At 40.7% G+C, this 17,055-nt stretch overlaps 1 protein-coding gene across 26 annotated transcripts in view; it reads left to right on the plus strand.

Annotated features, from left to right (window-relative positions):
- The window catches only part of RBFOX2 (RNA binding fox-1 homolog 2), a 266,816-nt gene that overhangs the window by 211,276 nt on the left and 38,485 nt on the right, over positions 1–17,055 (plus strand). The window lies entirely within an intron of this gene.

Raw genomic sequence — 17,055 nt, forward strand, 5'->3', positions numbered from 1 at the left:
TCTCAAGCAGACTCCCTGCTGAGCACAGAACCCATCACAGGGCTCACACCCCTGAGATCGTGACCCCCACTGAAACCAAGAGTCCGAGGCTTAACCGACTGAGCCCAGGAGCCTCCTCTCTGTTCAGTTTTTATTTATTTATTTATTTATTTATTTATTTAAGATTTTATTTATTTATTTGACAGACAGAGATCACAAATAGGCAGAGAGGCAGGCGGTGGGGAGGGGAGGGAAGCAGGCTCCCTGCTGAGCAGAGATCCCGATGTGGGGCTCGATCCCAGGACCCTAAGATCATGACCTGAGCCGAAGGCAGAGGCTTAACCCACTGAGCCACCCAGGTGTCCCTTTATTTATTTTTTTGAAAGATTTTATTTATTTGTTTGAGAGAGAGTGCATGAGAGAGCACAAGGAGGGGGAGGGGCAGAGGGAGAGGGAAAAGCAGACTCCCTGCCGAGCAGGGAGCCCCAGGTGGAGCTCCATCCCAGGACCCTGGGCTCATGACCCAAGCTGAAGGCAGACTGAGCCACCCACGCGCCCCTCTGTTCAGTTTTTAAATGTCGCAGCATTCCAGGCCTGGGTCCTAAGACTCCCTTCCTCTTCCTGTATTCCTCTCTCTATATAATGATACTACTAAATTCACCTTGGTGCTCAAGCAGAACCTAGAAGTCTTCTCTCTTTCATCTCCATGTCCAGTGCATTTGCAAGTCCAGTAACTAACTCGAAGCATTCTCTTACTTCGACTCTTCTCTTAGACTAATACTCTGATGGGATAGTGTACATGATTAACAGCTCGGCTCTTCTGCCAGATTTCTTGGGTTTGACTTAGGCTCTACTTCGCAACATGACTTTATTTAACCTCTTTCCATGTTGGCTTGCTCAGTGGCAGCAAGTACTTATCTGTACCTAGAAAAGGAAGACAGCAGTACCTGCCTCCACCGGCTGCTAGGAGGTTTATTTTATTTATTTATTTATTTATTTATTTATTTATTTGACACAGAGAGAGAGATCACAAGTAGGCAGAGAGGCAGGCAGAGAGAGGGGGAAGCAGGCTCCCCACTGAGGAGAGAGCCTGATGTGGGGCTCGATCCCAGGACCCTAAGACCATGACCTGAGTGAGGCTTTAACCCACTCTGAGCCACCCAGGTGCCCCCACTAGGAGATTTAAAGAGTCGAAGTCGTGTATGGTATCATCGTCGTTCCCCACCCTAGGTCCAGACCTCATGGCTTATTTCTCCTGTTACTGCTCCCTGCCTATCCTCTCCCCACACAGCGGCCAACATAGTGCTGTTTTCTTGTGCAAATAATGTTACCTTGCTGCTTAACTCTAACGGTTCCCTCACTACTTGCAATAAAATCCAAACTCTGTACTTGGTTTACTAATCCCGGGCCCCAGCTGACCTCTTTGGCTTTGCCTCGTACTACCAACCTGCTAAAGTAAAAGAAATGCTAAAAATCATCCAGTAGGTATATATCACATATATATCAATACATAGGAAGTCATGTTGTCTATGGGATTGCTGGTCTGTCTCCAAAGATAAAAATGTTCTGTACTCTGGATAGAAAGATCTGTGTCTGGTTTTTAGATTTCTTTTTGCCCTTCCTGTTTCAGATTATCAGGAGAGCTTTATTCAGCCTTTAAACCACTTGATATGATTTACTTCCCAATAAAGAGCCTTACAGTGGAAGCTTTTGTTGCATAAGGATGGATTTAACCTTCAAATACTTTCCATTTTCTTTTATTAGATACCGGACCACAAAGAAATCCATTCTTTCCTTGCAAACATGTTATCTTTTCAGTGTTGATCAGTTATACATAAGCACATAATTTTATACTTCGTAAGTAATGGGCTACAGTAGACAATTTATTAGGAAGATGGAAGCATGATGGGTAACAGATGAGGATTCTGTAGCATTTGTTCTAGAATCATGAATATATTGGCCGCTATCTTGGCTGCATTTCCAAATTACTCAAATGATTACAAACTCACAGTCTTATCAGAACAACTGTGCAAAGAAGGAATAAAATAGAAAGCTGAGGCTTTATCAGGTATTTTAATTACTAAGTCTGTTTCTTTACTAGTTATCTGTCCTTTTCCTATTTTTATTTCTACTTTCAGTTTCATATAAAATCAATCTTGGTAATTTGTGACTTTCTGGGAATTTTTCTTTTCCAACTAAATTGTCTATTTTGTAGGCACAAAGATATTTATAATAATAATCCCATATAATCCTTTTTAATTTCTATAGCTTCTGTAGTGATGGCCCCTCTTTCATTCTTGATTTTGGTAATCGTGCCTTCTTGCTTTTCTTCTTGGTCCGTCTAGCTAAGGTTTATTAATTTCGCAGATCTTTCCAGAAAACCAGCTTTTGATTTCATGGATTTTTTTAAAAAACTGTTTTGTTTTTCTGTTTTATATTTCATTGATTTCCGTTTTGATCTTTATTATTTCCTTCCTCCTACTAGCTTTGACTTTGATTTGGTCTTTGCTTATTTTTTAGCCTCTTGAGTTGTAGCTTTAAATCATTGATTTTTCTTAGGGCACCTGGGTGGCTCAGTGGATTAAAGCCTCTGCCTTCAGCTCAGGTCATGATCTCAGGGTCCTGGGATCGAGCCCTACATCGGGCTCTCTGCTCAGCAGGGAGCCTGCTTCCTCCCTCTCTCTCTGCCTGCCTCTCTGCCTACTTGTGATCTCTGTCTGTCAAATAAATAAATAAAATCTTTAAAAAAAAAAATTAAAAAATAAATAAATAAATAAATAAATAAAGTACCCGAGTCAATAATGTTTAAAAAAAAAAAAAATCATTGATTTTTCTTTTTTTTTTTTTTTCCTTTCTGATACGTGTTTAAAGCTATACCTTTCCCTTTAAGTTTCCCATAAAATGTGATGCATTGTGTTTTAGTTTTCATTCAAGATATTTTAAAATTTCTCCTTATGATTTCTTCTTTGGTCCTGGGTGACATAGATGTGTTTCTTAATTCCCAAATGTTTGAGGATTTCCCAGCTTTCTTTTCTTGATTTGTAATTTAATCACATTGTAGAGAGAAAACATACTTTGTGTGATTCAATTTTTAAGAATTGAGACTTGTTTTGAGGCTTAGTAGATGGTCTTTCCTACAGACTTTTCCTAACCAGTTGGTGTTTTCTCATTATAAAATGTTCCTCTGTCTCTGTCAGTATTTCTTCAGTCTGTTTTGTCCGATATTAATATAGTCACTTCAGCTCTTCTGTCATTACTATTTGTATGACATCTTTTTCCTTCATCTTTGTCTCAAACTCTTAGAATCGAAGATGTGTCTCTGGTTTTAAAAAAAAAAACAACAACAACTGAATCTTTAACCCATCTGAAAATGACTGCCTTTTTATCGGAGCATTTAGTGTGTTTACACTTTAAGTAATTGTTAATATGGATAGATTTATGTCTGCCATGTAACTACTTGTTCTGTGTCTCCAATCTTTTATTGTTCCTTTGTTCCTTCTCTACTGATTTCTGTTAAATAATTCTTAACTGTACCTTTTAAATCTCTTTGTGATTTTTTAATTAGTTATTTGTGTTGTTATTTTTATATTTTCTTAGTTCTTGATCAAGGATTACATCTTCAGCTTATCATAATTTACTGATGCATGCACTCGCTCACTTACTCATCGGTGCACACATGTGTTTGTGTCTTATTCTGGTAAAATATTGCAACTTTGGTCTAATACAGCTTCATTCCTCACTATCCTTTGTACTGTTACTGTCATCTACATTATACATGTAAGATCCAGTTGTATGTTTTTTTACCAGGGACACCCTTTAGATTCAAAGAGTTTGAGACAAAATGAAGGAAAAAGATGTCATACAAATAGTAATCATAAGAGACCTGAAGTGGTTATATTAATATCAGACAAAATGGATAAGTATTGATGGAGACAAATATATATTAGAAATGCAACAACACAGTGTTTGTAATTATTACTTTAAAGAATCTTATATTCTCAAAGGAAGGTACCATTTTCAGTAATCTTCGAATCGTCCTGTGGATTTGAGTGGTATTCTGATACCATTTCCTTTCAACCCCTAGGACATCTTTTAGTGTTTTCTGTAGACTAGGTCTGTTTGAAACAAATTTCTCTGTTTTTGTGTATCTAGGAATATCTTCAGTTTGTCTTCACTTTTGAAGGCTAGTTCTGCTCGCTGTAGAATTCTTCATTGACTGTTTTTTCAGCGCTTCTCAGCACTTTAAACCTGTCACCCCACTGCCCTCTGGCCTCTGACAAGAGCCAGCTGGTTCTGAGGAGTCCACCATTCATCCTCTGTTCCCCTTTCTGTGATGAATTGCTCTTCTCTTGCTGCTTTCAAGATTTTCAGTGTATATTTGGCTTTGAGCCGTTTGACTCTGATGTGGATCTCTTCGTTTTTATCATACTTGGAATCTGTTGAGATTGGGTCTGTAGATTAAATCTTATTTTTTTATCAAATTTGGCAAGTTTTTGAGCACAATTTCTTCAACTATTTGTTTTTTTCTCTTTCTCCTCTCTTCCTGGGACTTTCACCACAAATATGTTGGGAACTTGATGTCAGTCACCCACAGGTTCAAGTTCTGGTTTTTTTGTTTATTTGTCTCTGAGCTGAATCGAAACAGAATCTAAAGTTCTGTTCATTTTTCTTTGATGTTTTGTCTTTCTGTTCACGAGAGTGGATAATTTCTGTTGACGTCACTTCCAGTCCACTCATCCTCGTTCTGCCACATTGCATCAGCTTGTGACCCCATCTAGTGAATTTTTTATTTCAGTCACTGTGCGTTCCGACTCTAGAATTCTCATTTGTGATTTGTTCCTCTGTTGAGATTCCTTGTCATCATATTTCCTTCATTCTTTGAATACATGTGTAATTGCTACTTTGAAGTCACCTGCTGAGTCCAACATCCAGACCCACTCAAGGGTCCATTTCTTATCTCGAGTCTGGGCCAAACTCTCCTGTTTCTTTATAGGTCTTGTAACTTTTTTAATAACCTGGACATTTTAATAATATATTTCGGCAACTCTGAAGTGTTGTATTTTTTTAGAGGTATAGGTGTGTGTATATGTGTATATTTCAAGTGATTTGCTTGACTTAAACTGTGGACTGTGACTTCTCGACGGTGTGCAGCCACTGCTGTTTCTGCACAAAATCTTAGTGATTTTTCCCCTCTCATTTTTACTTTCTAGCCTGGCCAGGCGCTAACCCTGTGTCTCCGTATCTCGGTGGTCAGCCAGTGATTTGGGCAGAGGTTGTATTTAAGCGCGTTGAACTTGTAAAGCTTCCACCCTCTGTCAGTTCATCTGTTTGTGGGTTGGGAAGAATTGGGAAGAGTTGAGAGTTAAGCAGTTCTCAGGTCTGCTTAGCTTTTTCTCTCTGTTGGGCTCTCTCATGTGTCCCCTCCTCGTGGTTGTAGTTTCACCATTGGCCACAGGTGTGAGGAGAGCGTATCTATCTAGCTCCTCTGTGATTCTCTCATTTCCAGGATCTCCCCTTCACGTTGCTGGCTGCTCCACCACTCACCTCAGTCAGAATACAAGCTCAAGACGGAAGAACTGTGTTTCCCCTGTTAGGGCCTCTACCAGACTTGCCACTTTCAGCCGACAGAGCTGTGGGTTTCTCCTGGCCACCCCCCCATCCCTAATCCTGATAATGGGAAATTAGGAGGCTCTGGTTGAAAACACTTCTTATTTGTTTAATGTGTACATTTAGTATATGTGCTGCCGAAGCGAGCACTAATGTGTACATTTAAATGGGAGTGTGAATTCACTGCTCTTAAGCCACTTGCCTTTGGCAGTTGTGAGTGTGTGGGTGTTCTGGGGGGAACGTGTGCATAGAGGGAGAGATCGAACAGTAGAGCACTACATCATAAAACTTAGATTTGACAACATGATAGATTATTCTGGTAAACTTTTGCTCTCTACTAGCATGTTTCTTAAAATGGATCTGGTAATTCCTATGGCCAATTACATTCAAAAGGTAGGTAGGAAACTTTGTTATTTACAAAGAAATGATTCCTTAAATTTCTGTAACACTTTGTTTAAAACCTGCTTCCACAAACACTGTTTTTTATTGTGGTTCATAAACTAGTCCTTCGTGCACGTGAGGGTTTTGCAGTAGGGGAGTTCAGAGTCCGTTCTCTCCATTCCGCCACTTGGATTCCCCAGCTCCAGCTCAGCGACAGGAGACAGCGTATGTGTATGCTCCAGTCCCGATAGCCGGCGTCTGTGCATCTTGTCCCACTCAGCTCAAGTGTCAGCTCTGCCGGGAAGGCTTGCTTCAGGGTCCCAGGCAAAGCCAAGCTTGTCCTTCACTGAGGCTCAGGTAGACCCCTGGGTTGACCACTTTTTGTGGAACTTACAAGATGTAGTTTTTTATTCCTTTTTGTCTCCTTAATTAAACTGTAAGCTTTTAAAGAAAAAGTTCTTCTAGTTCATCTTCGCATTCTCTGACTTACCACAGTGCCTGGCACTCAGCAGTTTCTCAGATGGTCGGGGTAGTTAAAGGAGGTACGGTGGGAGGCCTGAGGAAGGAGAAGCTGAGACTTCTCGAGGTAGGTGGCATCGGTCCTGGTCTTCCTATGAAGAGTGATTAGAATTGGAACCTGCACAGAATTAGAACACGATGGGAAGAATTGGGAAAGTCGTTTCTCAAAGCAGAGTTAGAGAGATGGACAAGATCAGATGTCTTTGAATAAAAACAGTTTCCGGTTTCCAGCAGCCTGAAGCTTGGGGTGGTTGGTGGTTACAGAGGAAAATAAAGTGGAAGAAAAGTCGCTTGAGTGCAAATCGGAAGGGTACTTGAATGCCCGGCTGAGAAATGACTTTATCGGAGGTTTTTGAGCCAGGAAATGCAAGTGAGCAGAGCTGTGCTTGCAGAAGACCAGTATGTTGTGTACCAGATGTGGGGGAGAAGCAGGGGGCCGGTTAGGAAAGAGTCTTCCGAGGTCCTGGACCAGGGGGCTGCAGCAGTTATGGAGAGGAAGGATGAATGGGAGAGAAGTTGCCATAGTAGAATACACGACAGCGGACTGAGTAAAACAAGGAGAGCGGAGTCAGGGTGTGTCCTCCTTAGTGCAAGAACTGTGTCTTGAATAAATCATTTTACCTCCCAAACCCCATATTCCCCCTCTATTACATGAGCCAGCAGTGCCTAGTTAACAGGATTATGCTGAACGGGAATGAGAGATGTTTGGGAAATTACTGGTTTAAAGAGTTCTTTAATAGCCTTTTTAAAAAAAGATTTTATTTATTTAGAGAAAGTGCACACACCACAGGGGGAGGGGCAGAGGGAGAGGGAGAGAATCTCAAGCAGGCTCCCCGCTGACCACAGAGCCCAACTCAGGCTCTGACCTGAGCCGAAACCAAGAGTTGGACACTTGGAACCAACTGAGCCACCCAGGAACCCCTTTAATTGCTTTTTAAAAACCATCTTTTAGTTTTATTTATTTATTTTTAATTTATTTATTTGACAGACAGTGAGAGAGGGAACACAAGCAGGGGCAGTGGGAGAGGGAGAGGCAGGCTTCCTGCCAAGCAGGGAGCCTGATGCAAGGCTCGATCCCAGGACCCTAGGATCATGACCTGAGTGAAGGTAGACAGTTAACGACTAAGCCACCCAGGCGCCTCTAGAACCATCTTTAAAATCAGTTGTCTTTTGATATCCTTGATTTGTGGTTTTATTATTGTGAGCCACAGCTATAGTGCAATAGAGATTTTGTTTATTTTGAATAGTCTCATCTTGTGTGAGAGAACCAAAAAAAACAAAACAAACCAAAACAAAAAACTACAGAAATGAGAAGTAAGCGATGAGATCTGGAATTTTATTTCTAAAATGTATTTCAGAAGTTGGTTTTCACATTGGCCTAGAAGCTTCTTGTGCCCTTTAGACAAGAGCCTGTTTTGACAGTCAGTTTGTCCCATACTGTGCGTTAGCCAAGAGCTGGCAGCCAGGGGTCCTGATTATTCCGCGCCTGCCTGCGGAGAAGAAAGGACCTCAGCTGCTGTGTGTTTAGATGCTCTTCCACGTGCTGGCAGGCGTGAGTGACTGGAGCATGAGCGGCAGACAGGCTTCGTGAGTCCGCTTCAGAGGGTTGTGTCCACGTGCCCGTTCTGCCCACCTAGGCCACTATGTTTTCCTTGAGGACGGGAGTTACAGCTTGCCCTCTTATTACTCCCAGTGGCGCATAATGGATGTTTCATAAGTGTTTTTTGTTTGTCTTGTTTTAAAGATTTTATTTATTTATTTTACACAGAGAGAGATCACAAGTAGGCAGAGAGGCAGGCGGGTGGGGAGAGGGGAAGCAGGCTCCCCACTGAGCAGAGAGCCCGACGTGGGGCTCGATCCCAGGACCCTGAGATCATGACCGAAGCCGAAGGCAGAGGCTGAACCCACTGAGCCACCCAGGCACCCTAATAAGTGTTTTTTGAGTGAAGAAAAAAAGAAATCATAAAGGTTCAGCGTCTGTGACTGGTTAGTAGGAAATGTTAATATCCTCTTTTGAGGTATTTGAGCAGAGTTGTTGATGGCTGTAAAGCAGAGATTTGAAGGCATAGCTGAGGGACCCTCCTTTACTGTGTGGGTCAGCCGTAGACCCCACAGCCCTCCTCACTGGTAGCCTTCAGGCACACTTCTGAATGAAAGGTAACTAGAGCACCATGTTTTCCACCATCCTCAGTTTCTTTTCTTTGTTGCATGCCCTTTCTTGGAGTTGAAGCCAGCTTTTCTGTCACTTTCTCTATCAGAAGATCAGTGTGACCATCCTCCATGGAATTGCCCACTGACTCCCTTACTTGCAAGTGCCTTGTGGACTGGTATCTGACTAAAACAGAGCCAAGGAGTGATAGCCCTTAACATGGGTCCATTTGCCCAAGTGAGGATTTCTGGAACATAATGGGAAGCATGGAACCCAAATCCTTCTCTCACATTGCGTGTCGTGGCCCATGTTACCCCCAGCCTGCAGCGTAGGCATTATCATTAGCATGTCTGCTTCCAAGCTAGAATTAGAAGGCCTGGGAGCACAGAGGAAGTTACTCATCTGACTATCTACTCCCAGGAGAATCCCTCATTTCCCCTCCAGAGTAATAAAAGGGAGAAGATGGCGAGCTTGCACAAACCATCCACAATTGTTTCCAATTTACCAGTTATGATGCCTGTGATCATCTTGGCCGTTTCAGAGCTCGATGCATGAGCAAACTGTAGGCTGGCCTGAAAGTGCAAGAGTTGCTACAGAAAACCACACTCCAAGCCAGGCTTGGATATTTTTGTTTTAGATTTTTTAATTTATTAGAGCACACATGAGAGCAGGAGAGAGGGGCAGAGGGAAGAGGAGAGACGCAGATTACCTGCTGAGCATGGAGCCTGATGCAGAGCTTGATCCCACCCTAACCCTAACCCTGAGATCATGACCTGAACCGAAATCAAGAGTTGGATGCTCAAGCGACTGAGCCACCCAGGCGCCCCAGACATGGATATATTTAATGGAGAAACTTGCCCTTTGGTTCATGACACTCAAGACACCTTTCAGCATATTGTTAATATTGTTAGCCTCATGATGATTGCTGCTTCTCCCTTGCGTGTCTTCATTCATTTATTTACTTTTACTTACTCACCCCACCAACTCCCTCCCCTGCCAAAAGCAACTAGAACTAAGCAGGGCTGGGAGTGGTAATTCTGTGCTCTGCTGCCCTTTCCTGTTCTCCTGTGTTAGGGCCAGGATAAAGAAGCACTAATGGTTCATTTATGGGCATGGTTTTTCTTAACCTGTCTCAAGAGCTGTACGTTTTTCATAAATACCTTGTACTGTTTTTTGAAATCAGTAAACTGATTAGAATCACTGAGTTTTAAAGCTAAAATGGATTTTAGAAATCATTTTATGCCTGCCTTTTGCAAAAGAGGTCAACAGTTCTAAGTGACTTGAACACAGAAGGTTATAGCTAGCTGGTAACAGAGCTCAGGAAATCTGCTTTCAGCCAAATGCTTTTCTTCTGCTTCCCCATGCAAATTATAAAAAATAAAAGGCATCCACAGGGATGTCTTCTTAGCTTCACTGATTGTTCGACTTTAAACTGAAGAACTCCACCTAGAATGTACAAACATGTATCTTTCATTCTAAAATGTACATTAAAATATTAAAGAAGCATTCAGTTAAGGATAAAGTTTTTAATTGAGGTCATCTTCTATGCGTGTTTCCCTATTTTACATTATATATAATTTTTCTATGATTCTCACTCTTGGTTTAAAAAAGTAAGTGACTTGCTATGGTTTCTATTTCACAGTGGGATACCAGCTTATGATGATATTAATACGCAAATGATGCCTTTTGTAATTCCTTTTTATAGCACTTTGACCTACTGAGAAGGTGGAACTAGATATTATCTGAAGAAAATTGAATTACTAGTTAATTGAAAAAAAAAAAAAGTGTGCTTACATTTAAATGCCCAGACAAGACCAGAGTCTCAGAATTTGGGTTGTCATAGCAGTATTCAAATACACAAAGGAAATGCATAAGCATTTCTTTTAAAAATAACTAAATCTAAAAGTAATTTTTCTTGACTAGTGAATTGCTCTACAGAGACATAAATTCAATTTTCCATGCACCAAAAATTGTGTCTGCTGGTGGCATTAGATAAAATAATTTTATGTTTAGTATATCGCAGGTGTTCTATCACAAGTTTGAGCAATGTGAAATACCAATATTTTCAGCAAATAAGCATGGGGTCAAGATTTCACTCTTTAGAAAATCATTTGATCATATTAGGGCATTTTTACTCTCGAAGAAGGAATTCATATGCTCTGATTCTACCACATTTTAAGCCATCACACACTCCAATATAAACATTTATAAAAATACTTCAAATGGTGGACCAACATGGGTTGTAGTCCCTCCCCCCCCTTTTTTTTAAGGTAATGTAAAATGACCTGATGAAAAGTATCCCAACCCACTTTTTAAAATTTTATCAGGAAAAACAAATTTGGTTTTTAAAGTTGTTTTAGAAAAAACTTTATTGCATAATACTGTGATTGTGATTAGGGTGCTTGAGCCCAGAAATCTCTGATCAGAAATCAGGTAGAGTTGGGTTTAGCTCCCAGCTCCTCCTTCCATTTGCTAAATGCGTAACCATCTGAAAATTATAACTCTAGTGCTCATTTTCCTCATCTGTAAAAATGGTGATAATAGTTCCTACATGATAGGGTTTTTTGGATTAAATGAGAAAATGAATGGCAACTACTGAAGATAATGCCTGGCACAGAGTACATGTCAGTAAGCATTAGCTACAACACTGTTATTATATAATTATTTCAAAGAAGGCGTCATAGGCAGCCTTGATTTATGAAATGAATGGGCCATCCAGTTCTCTCTCCTGAAAGAATCTTTCTTCCCTCGCCTGCATAGGAGCTGGTGCCCTAAGAGCCATACCTTTATCAGTGAATGTTATAGCCAGCTCTACAAAAAGAAAGGAATGAATTATATGTGTAATACATGTTTGGGGAGAAAACAGGAAACCTGTTGACTTTGCTTAGTCTAGTATTTCCCACATTTATTTGACCATGAAATCCATTTTCTGCAAAATACCAGTTAACATCTTGTAGAACTGCCATTCTACCCATTGGGAGGTATTGCTGCGAGATTTTTGAAGTACACGCATACACCTGTGCTTTTTTTTTTTTTTAAGATTTTATTTATTTATTTGACAAAGAGATCGCAAGCAGGCAGAGAGGCAGGCAGAGAGGGGGGGTGGAAGCAGGCTCACCGCCAAGCAGAATGCCCAGTGCGGGGCTCGATCGCAGGACCCCGGGATCATGACCTGAGCCAAAGGCAGAGGCTTTAACTCACTGAGCCACCCAGGCGCCCCTCCACCTGTGCTTTTAGATGTGCTTAAAACTATTTTGGGAGTGATCTTTCCATTAGATTTTCTTGGGTATAAGATACATCACGGTCTTTTTTTATATAAATTTGAATCATTCAAATTTGAAATAAGGTAATAGAGAAAAATTAATGAAATTTCATTTTTTGTAATTTTTTTTAAATTTTTTTTTAAATTTATTCATTTGTTAGAGCGAGTGAGCACAGGCAGACAGAGTGGTAGGCAGAGGCAGAGGGAGAAGCAGGCTCCCCACCAAGCAAGGAGCCCGACGTGGGACTTGATCCCAGGACACTGGGATCATGACCTGAGCCGAAGGCAGCCGCCCAACCAACTGAGCCACCCAGGCGTCCCCATTTTTTGTAAATTTTTAACTGTTAACAAAATTCTCCCGAGTAAATTACACAGGGCTTCTTGGCCGTGCTCAGTGATTCGTGAGTTGGGCTGCGTCCAATCTAAGTAGGTAGAAAGGAGCCCCGAAGAGCTGTACAAGAGATTTTATAGGCAGAAAGGAGCAGGAACAAGGAAGTTATACTGGGCATTTGCTGATTGGTTAGAGCAAGGTTGCTTTCCTTACGTGGTACAGAGCCAGGTCAGGTAACCTTTGCTGAGCAGGCAAGTCTGATTGGTTGACCTGGCCCTTGCTTTTCTGGGAGAGCCCTGCAAAGAAACGGAGTTCACTTTTGGTTTGCTGAACTGGGGCTTATTGGCATGGGTGACTCCCTCCTGGACACAGTGTGGTTCTTCTAACAGAACCAATGTGACTATTCCCAAGCGAAACCTTTGGTAATCGTTGCCTGATTTCACAGCTGTCTGAAATACATGGCGATTGACAAGGCAGCTCTACTTTTAGCAGTTAAGAGAAATATCTGCTATCTTTTGATAAGTTTAGTCTTGAACTTTGCAGTTTTCAGAAACATGTCCCTTATACCGTATGTGACTGACTTTGTAACATTGTGAAAATCCCTGATTCATCCTATGAGAAGGATCCGCTTAAATCTTAACTGAAGACCAGTCCCCATCCAAAAGAAATGGAACCCAACTAGGAATCATGTTTTTGTTCTCAAAATGTTGAGATCTTCAGGGAAGCTGCTGCAGGAGATGGCACTTTATGGGGCTTACCTTCTGTAAGTAAAGGAGATTTGTAAGTTAAATTGCTTCTAATTTGGGAGTACATAATAGTGGTTTCAGATTAAATGGGTTTCTTTCTTCACCATGCCAGTAATTTGGAATGAATAGACTTTTCAGCCCATTTCTGACTTTATAAGTGGTCCAACCCGCATACTGAATACAATTAATTACAAGCATTTGTCTACAGTTGTGCTTGTGTATAGTCATTAAACCAACTAGACATTCTTTGTGTTTTAATATTCTTTAGGGTTTAGAATCTGGCATCCCCAAATACCTTTCCCTTCTTTTTAACTTTTTATTTTGAAATAAACTTAGACTCACAGGAAAGTGGCAAAAATAATGCAAAAAATTTCTGCATAATCCTTCCCCTAACTTCTCCTAATGTCATTACCTTACATAGGTACAGTACAGTTTTCTGAACAAGGCAGTAAGAAGTGTTGGTACAATACTAAGGCAGAATATAGACCTTATTCACATTTTACCAGTTTTCCCACTAATGTCCTTTTTTTCTGTTCTAAACCCAGTTCAGGGTCCCATATTGCAGTTAGTTGTCATGTCTCCTTATTCCAAAATATTTTAATCATATTCAGCTTGTATCTGGAGTAGTTTCAGTCTCTGAAGAACAGAGAAAGGAAAAAACTTTGTATTTATATTTATAGGCTTGTTAGCTGAGAACCATGTCTCATTGTCAAGGTCTCTGCTTATTCTTCCACAGCCTTTTAAGTGTGCATTGGCAAAGGGCTGTAATGCAGGCTCTCCTTGAGAAGCAAAGGTTATTTTGAAAGCAAGCGGTATTTGCCAAAATATTTTATACGTGTTAGCTCAAAACACACATAAGCTTTGTTGCATATATACATACGGTATTATAAGGTTTTATCAAACAGGAGTTATTTCCAGGTTAGTTTTGAATACACCCATCTAGTTTTGTTTCCTCCAAGAATGCAGTAAATGGTTTTTGTGTTTGTGTGTTTTGGGGGCTATAAACCAGTAAGAATAGGAGAATTAATAATTTTGGAAGCTAGAAAGCAGATGTCCCAGTTAGTGATGAGCTTAGCAGACCCACACGAACTTATTTCTAAGCCAGTTGTGGGAGAAGTCCGAGAAATAATTCCATTTACACCACAAAAATTTTAGAAGTTGCAGAAACTGACAGCTCTGGATAGAAGACTGGAAAACTCTTTTCTGGGAGCCTAACTGGCTCAAGAGGAAAGACTTGAAGATGAACATGTCAGGGGGGTCCCCCAACGTCGCTTACCGAACTGGAGTGAGTCCAAGTCCTCATGCCCCTCCACCCCACCCATTTCGAACTACCAGTTTTTTTAGCTACCTCCCCCCACTCGATTCTTAATTCTAAGCCGACAACCAAGGATAGCTAGATTCCTGAGGGAAACCTACAATGTGCAAGATAGAGAACAAAAAGAAGCAAACAAAAAGGAAATTGGGAATGAAAAGAAACTTTTACTTCCAAACAACTACCAAAGCAATAATCTACAGCTTTAGAGAGAGAAAGAGAAGATACTGAAGATACTAAACAAGAATGAAGTTTAAAAGGGTGGAGACTATGGGATTCAGAGAAGAAAAATGAACCTTGAAATTAAACACATGGCAACAGGGGTGTCTGGGTGGCTCAGTTGGTTAAGCATCTGCTTTTGGCTCAGGTCACGATCCTGGAGTCCTGGGATCAAGCCCCTCATGGGGCTCCCTGCTCAGTGGGGAGCCTGCTTCTCTTTCTCTCCCTCTCTCTCTTTCTCTCTGTCAAATAAATAAATAAAATCTTAAAGGAAAAAAAGGCAACAAAATGTAAAAACTTTGTGGGAGGGCTGGAAGATGAGATCAAAGAAGTAGAGGTCTATAGTCCCTTATCTACAATCTAAAATCCAAAAATGTTCTGAAAATCAGATGATTTTTCATAAGTTAGCAGCAAAACTCACAACCTATATATATCTTTGTCACATTTATATGAATGCACATAAAGAAATATCACTGTCCCAAGTCTGATTGAGTTACATTATGGGTTATACCCATTACCTTCCTAAAATCCTAAAACTTCTGAATTCTGTTATCCATTTGGCCCCAAAGTTTTCAAATAAGGAATTAAACACCTATTATCAAAAAAAAAAAAAAAAAGACCCAAAAGCCAGAGAGGAAATAAAGAAGTATGAAAATAAGAGGACCAGTCCAAAACATCCAGTGTCCAGTAATACAAGTTCCAGAGAGAAAGACCAAATGTGTAGGGTGGGAATCATCAGCAAAATAATTCAAGAAGACTTCCCAGGACTGAAGGACGTTAATTTTCAATTTACAAGAGACTACAGAATTACCAGCAAAATAGATTAGAATAAAACAAACTCACATTAAGGGATATCATTATGAAATTATAGCACACTAGACACACTGGACAGTCTCCAAACCAGAGAGAATGGGAGGAAAGAATGCCTTCAGGTTTCTGAACAGCAGCATGGAAAACTAGACAACGCTTTAGAGCTGCCTTCAAAATTCTAAAGGAATTTTTTTCAACCTAGGATTAACCTAGAATTTCAACCTAGATACCCAAACTATCATTGACATGGATTAATTTAGTAGATGTTTTCAGACATGAATCTGATTCTCAAGAAATTTGCTGTGAATGAAATTTCTTCTTCTTCCTCTTCAGCCTCACGAGGTGAAAATAAGAAATGAAGTCATCTCAGAAAACAAAAGGAATAAATATTGAAGAAAATCCATAAATCAAAGTATATTATTTCTGAATTTATTAAGAGATTCCTTACTATCACAGACTATGTGTTAAATGTTACTATGATAGAGACTTGGAAAGTAAATACTTCATCTCATATTGCCCAGAACACTCTTTTCACAGTCCATAGTGGAAATATTGCCACTGTTTCGTAGAGAAGTCAGAAAATTAATCCACTTCACAGTTCTAGGAATTTTAAAAGTGTGAGTTCATCAAACCAAGACATTTTTAGTTTTCATTTCTAGAATGAGGCTTTGAGACTTATAAATCTGATTTGCTTCTCGCTGTAAAAAGCTCCAGGCTCCTCTGCGGTGTGGACAGATAGCTAGACCTCACTGGGGCAGCCAGATTGTTTAAAGATAGAGAGCCGCTAGTCCCAAGACTGCATCAGCGGTGCCATGGGCAGCCCTCGCCGTGAACTTGCAGCGCACAGACTCCAGCCTCTTCTGTTTCGTCCCCTGCCCAGTGAATAAATTAGGTCAGAAAATGACCACAGAAGGGAAGAACAGAACCTTGGGAGGTTGTTTATACAGTCCGTAAAGTGGCTCAGTAGCTAACAATAGAAAATAAAGCAAACCGGTAGTGTATGCTGAGATTTTTCTCAGAACAAACAGTTCTTCTGTCCACTTTGCCAAAGATACAGCGTAAAAAAAAAAAAAAAAAAGAGAGACAGCCTAAAAACTTCTCGGTACTTCTTCTGTCTGATGTATTTCAACAATTAGTAGTTGATATTGAGGCAAACTTAAAGTTGGGGATGTCGAATGGGGAAGTATCTCGTTTAATTACATTCAATGTATATTTCCTTTTTTTTTTTTTAAGATTTTATTTATTTGAGAGAGAGAGACAGAGATAATGAGAGAGCACAGGCGAGGAGGAGAGGGAGAAGCTCCCCAAAGAGCCCAATGCAGGGCTCCATCCAGGACCCTGGGATCATGACCTGAGCCGAAGGCAGACGCCCAACTGACTGAGCCACCAGGCACCCCCAATGTGTATTTCATATTCCTATGTCCATTGTGTGCAGAAGTCTGCTCCTCTGCTCCTTTGAGTATCCGTTTAGTAGCTGTCTGGCTATTTTCCTGTGAGTGCCAGTGTGCCTTTGCCAGTTTTCTTAGTCTTATTTTTCCTCCCTTTGTGGCCTGCCCTGTTTCTCTCCCCTCAAAATATAGGATATATGTCATTCTTGTACAGCTTTCCTTGTCTTACCCCGTGCCTGCCTGCAGCCCAGGGGAGGTCTTGCTCTGCCCCATGAGGGTCCTGAAAAAGAGTGGGATCCACACGTGTTCTCCCTTCTAATGAGAAGGAGGAAGCATGGGTGCCATGATGGGC

This window comes from Martes martes, assembly GCF_963455335.1.
Source record: "Martes martes genome assembly, chromosome: 8".
Taxonomy (NCBI): domain Eukaryota; kingdom Metazoa; phylum Chordata; class Mammalia; order Carnivora; family Mustelidae; genus Martes; species Martes martes.